The sequence below is a fragment of the Rattus norvegicus genome, chromosome X (genome assembly GCF_036323735.1).
Source record: "Rattus norvegicus strain BN/NHsdMcwi chromosome X, GRCr8, whole genome shotgun sequence".
NCBI lineage: Eukaryota > Metazoa > Chordata > Mammalia > Rodentia > Muridae > Rattus > Rattus norvegicus.
The window spans coordinates 124,661,018-124,667,017 of NC_086039.1; positions in this window are offsets into that span (position 1 = coordinate 124,661,018).

Here is a 6,000-nt window from a genome sequence, read left to right on the forward strand (position 1 = left end):
TAACTTGTAAAATAATAATGAGTGAATTAATTCAGTCAATAACTCAATCAAACAGATTTAAAGGCAGGTCTGTCTAACTCTAAAATCTATAATATATATGCTTTAGTAGACATCACTGATTCCTAAACATTGTAGACTAACAAAATTCCAGAGTAATTTCAATGGGAAATTTCCAATGGTTAAAAAAGAGGAGAGGGTTTAAGTAAGGAAATAAAATAGCATTTGAACGCTTGAGAGATAAATATATCTGCCCTTGTAATATATATTTTTGTTCATGCTTTATGAAAATACAAAATGTAATTAAGTAAAGAAGGATATGTCCTCAGGTCAAAGTTCTCCAAAATTTTGTTTCATAGAGCAATAACTTGATACTGTTTCTAAGCATTGTTAGCTCATAGAGGATTGAGTTGTATTAAAAACGTGCTTGGTTAAGTAGAGTTAAACACACTTCACTGTTGATTTTTCCCACGTTTTTAATATATTAATATACACTACAAAGTTTTAAAAGATGTTATGGAAACACAAATCTCTGACCTGTGTGTTTTCACAAGAAACTGCTTTACCAAATTTGGCTTATAGAATACCAGCTTGAAAATTTCTTGTCTGTGCTGTTTCACTGTCTGACATGTACCACAAAGAAAAACAAAAGTGTGCTTACTAAGAAAAGAAGGGGGGGAAATCTGAGTCTAAAAGTCAAATAGACATCTCCATAGATGGCCAAAAGCTGTCTGAAACACCTCTCTCCAACAACTGCTTTGCCACATTTCTTACTGCTGAGTTACCTTGAAGAAATAACAAGAAAACAACACTTGAGGTCCCAAAACAATAAATACTATTTTCCTAACCTAACAAATGATGTCGCATTGCAAAATGGGTAATGAGCATGTTCCTTCTATTGCTATTTCTAAGAGAAACTTTTCATATTATCTGAAGATATGACACCCAATTTTCATCACCAAATCAAATAAGTCAAGGCAAAAATGAAACAATAACATTATATAAAGTTGGTGTAGATGAAAATGACAGCTACAGTTCCCTCACCACTTTCAGCTTTGTCTGTACTTTTATATTAATTGCTTGATTATGCATCTCTTCTTTTTGCCCTCATGTATAGTCTCTCTCCCCTTCCTTATAAATAATCGAACACCTAAAATTCTTCCAATGAAAAGTACTATTTCGGGGTTGGGGATTTGGCTCAGTGGTAGAGCGCTTGTCCAGCAAGCGCAAGGCCCTGGGTTCGGTCCCCAGCTCTGAAAAAAAAAAAGAATGAAAAGTACTATTTCAGACAAATAATTTTCTAGATTCTCATTTAGAACATACCTATGAAAAAGTAACAGGAAACATATTACCACAGGTTATTTTTCATGTTTTTTTTTCTTCTAGTGAAAGAGAAGAAACCACAATGCAAGGGTAGGATGAGTTTCTTCTGGAGAGCATCAAAGAAAAACCCTCAGTGCTTCTCTAGTTGGCTCTGTGTAAAAAGCCAACAAAAGACTGTAAAGCATATAGAAAACTGTCTCCTTCAATTTTTTCAAAGGCCTGTTGTGCAATTAATGAGCTGTCCATGTGGTTTTTGTCCTTGAATCTCTTTATGTGTTATTTGGTAATTTAAATATAATGATGCATCTTACGGTTTTGTGATAAAGTAGGCATGAGTATAGTGGGTGATCTTGATATCTTCTCAAATTCAGTTTGTAAGTATTTTATTGAGAAAATTTGCATCTTTTTTTCTTTTGCAGTTTTGGAGTCTTTTGCTAGTTTGGATATCAGAGGAATACTAGTTTCAGAACAAATTTGGAAATGTTATGTAATTTATATCTCATTGAACAAATTTAGAAATGTAAGTGGTAATTCTCTTCTGAAGGTCTGGCAGAATTCTATGTTGATTCCATGTAGCCCTGGGCTTTCTAAGACTTTAATTACTTTTGAATACTATGGGACTATTTGAATTATTTGTTTTAGCTTTATTTAGATTTGGTAGACAATATATATCTAGAATTTTGTCCACTTTAGATTTTTAAATTTGCTAAAATATAGCAAGTGTGTCCACATAATTATATGATTTTTTTTAGTGTGCTGTAATGACTCCCCATTCAACTCCATTTTCATACATTTGAATTTTGTATTTCACTTGGTTAATTTGGCCAGAGATTTGTCAATATTGTCAATGTTTTCAAAGAACTAACTCTTTGTTCCTTTAATTTTATTGTATTTATTTTTCTTTGTATTAAATTAATTTCAGCTGGGGTTTTGATTATCCATTTTAAAGTACTTTTGCTATGGAAAAATGTTTGTTTGTTTGTTTGTTTTTAATACTGTCAGATGCATCATTAAGCCAATAAGTACAGACAAAATCCAGCCTCACTTCATTGTTAAATCCCGGATACTTGATGATGTGAGAAGACCTATCTCAACATGATATAAAATTTCAGTGCCATCCCCATCAAAATTCCAACTCACTTCTTCATAGAGTTAGAAAGAGCAATTTGCAAATTCATTTGGAGTTACAAAAAACCCAGGATAGCAAAAAACAATCTTCAACAATAAAAGAACTTCTGAGGAAATTACTCTCCCTGACCTCAAGCAATATTACAGAGAAATGGTGATAAAAACTATATGTATTGGTACAGAAACAAGCAGGTAGATCAATGGAATAGAATTAAAGACCCAGAAATGAACCCACACACCTATGATCACTTTATCTTTGACAAAGGAACTAAAACTATTCAATGGGGAAAAAAGAAAAAAGACAGCATTTTCAACAAATTGTGCTGGTTCAACTGGAGGTCAGCATGTAGACAAATGCAAATTGACTCATTCTTATCTCCTTATACAAAGCTCAAGTCCAAGTGGATTGAGGACCTCCATCTAAAACCAGACACACTGAAATTAATAGAAGAGAAAATGGGGAAGAACCTCAAACACACAGGCATAGGGCAAAATTTCCTGAACAGAATACCAATGGCTTATGCTCTACGATCAAGAATAGACAAGTGGGGCCTCAACCACAAAAAATTGTAAAGCTTCTGTAATGCAAAGGACACTGTCAATAGGACAAAATGTCAACCAACAGATTGGGAAAAGATCGAATCCTACATCCGATAGAGGGCTAATATCCAATATAAACGAAAACTTAAGATGTTAGACTCCAAAGAATCAAATAACCCCATCAAAAATGCATTACAGAGCTAAACAATGAATTCTTAACTGAGGAATACCAAATGGCCTTGAAGCACCTAAATAAATGTTCAATATCTTTAGTCATCAGGGAAATGAAAATCAAAACAACCCTGAGATTCTACCTCATACCAGTCAGAATGGCTAAGATCAAAAACTCAGATGATAGCAGATGCTGGTGAGGATGTGGAGAAAGAGGAACACTCCTCCATTGTTGGTGGGATTGCAAGATGGTAAATAACTCTGGGAATCAGTCTGGAGGTTCTTCAGAAAATTAGACATAGTACTACCCAGATATACCACTCCTGGGCATATATCCAAAGATGCTCCAACATATAACAAGGACACATGCTCCACTATGTTCATAGCAGTCTTTTTCATAACAGCCAGAACTCCATATGTACTTCAATAGAGGAATGGATACGGAAAATATGGTACATGTACACAATGGAGTACTACTCAACTATTAAAAAAAAATAACTACATGAAATTCTTAGGCAAATGGACAGAAGTAGAAAATATCATCCTGAGTGGGGTAACCCATTCACAAAAGAACACACATGGTATGCACTCACTCATAGGTGGGTATTAACACAAAAGCTTGGAATACCTAAGAAAAGTTCATAGATCTTATGAAGCTCAAGAAGAAGGAGGATCAAAATGTGGATGCTTCAGTCCTTCTTTGAAAAAGGAGCAAAATACTCACAGGAGAAAATATGGAGATAAAGTGTGGAGCAGAGACTGAGGAAAGGCCATCCAGAGACTACTCTACCTGGGGATTCATCCATATACATTCACCAAACCCAGACACTCTTGTGGATGCCAAGAAGTGCATGCTGACAGAAGCCTGATAAAGCTGTCGCCTGAGAGGCTCTGCCACAGCTTGACGAATATAGAGGTGGATGCTCATAGCCAACCATTGGACTGAGAATGGGGCCCCCAATACAGGAGTTAGAGAAGGGACTGAAGTAGCTGAAGAGATTTGCAACCCCATAGAAAGAACAATAATATCAACCAACCTGAAACTCTGGAGCTCTCAGAGACTAAACCACAACCAAAGAACATCAACCATGGAGCAACCTATGGCTCCATCAACATACGTAGGAAAGGAAGGCCATGTCAGACATTAATGGGAAGAGAAGCACTTGGTTCTGTGAAGACTGCATGCCCCAATGAAGGAAAATGCCAGGGCAGAGAGGTGGGAGGGAGTGGATGGGTGATTGGGGGGAACCCTCATAAAAGCATGGAGGGATGGGATAGAGGGTTTCAGGAGGGCAAACGAAGAAAAGAGATAACATTTGAGATGAAAATAAAGAAAATATCCAATAAAAAGACCTAGAGAAGACCTACAACTGACAAAGGCACTCAGCTTGATAATGCAAAATGACCACAAAATACTGTGTCTTTTCTAGACCGAAATGATCAATATCTCAAGAAACCCCATCAAGGAAATAATACCATTCATGAGAGCTTCAATAATATATCAGAATAAATTTAACCAAGGAAGTAGAAAAATTCTCATATGATAAACTGAAAAAGTAAAGAACAGACCACAGGTAAGACCAACTTGTCTGCTGCAAGAGAGCTGCCTGGTGAGATCGGGACACACAGAGGCAGAGTTCATCTAGGACCGGGCAGGTCCTGTGTTTGCCGGAGGTCCCACGCCCGCGGATCCCGGCCCGCAGCAGCTCTCTGCTCCCAGACCCTGTGGGAAAGAGACCTCACCACCTGATCAGGTGGGCACTCCTGAGGCTGCAGAGCGGAAGAGACCACCAACACTGCCCATCCCTGCCCACATCCCTGGCCCAAGAGGAAACTGTATAAGGCCTCTGGGCTCCCGTGGGGGAGGGCCCAGGAGCGGCAGGACCCCTGCCTGAGACAGCCTGAGACACCACCGGAACCTGAGGGAAACAGACCAGATAAACAGTTCTCTGCACCCAAATCACGTGGGAGGGAGAGCTGAACCTTCAGAGAGGCAGACAAGCCTGGGAAACCAGAAGAGACTGCACTCTGCGCACATCCAGACGCCAGAGGAAAACACCAAACGCCATCTGGAACCCTGGTGCACGGAGGCTTTCGGAAAGAGCGGCGCAGATCTTCTCGGTTGTTGCCGCCGAGGAGAGGACTTAGGCAGCACCCCGCGAGCAAACTTGAGCCTCAGGACCACAGGTAAGACCAAATTTTCTGCTGCAAGAAAGCTGCCTGGTGAACTCAAGACACAGGCCCACAGGAACAGCTGAAGACCTGTAGAGAGGAAAAACTACACGCCCGAAAGCAGAACACTCTGTCCCCATAACTGGCTGAAAGAAAACAGGAAAACAGGTCTACAGCACTCCTGACACACAGGCTTATAGGACAGTCTAGCCACTGTCAGAAATAGCAGAACAAAGTAACACTAGAGATAATCTGATGGCGAGAGGCAAGCACAGGAACCCAAGCAACAGAAACCAAGACTACATGGCATCATCGGAGCCCAATTCTCCCACCAAAACAAACATGGAATATCCAAACACACCAGAAAAGCAAGATCTAGTTTCAAAATCATATTTGATCATGATGCTGGAGGACTTCAAGAAAGACGTAAAGAACTCCCTTAGGGAAACACAGGAAAACATTAATAAACAAGTAGAAGCCTACAGAGAGGAATCGCAAAAATCCCTGAAAGAATCGCAGAAATCCCTGAAAGAATTCCAGGAAAACAAAATCAAACAGTTGAAGGAATTAAAAATGGAAATAGAAGCAATCAAGAAAGAACACATGGAAACAACCCTGGATATAGAAAACCAAAAGAAGAGACAAGGAGCTGTAGATACAAGCCTCACC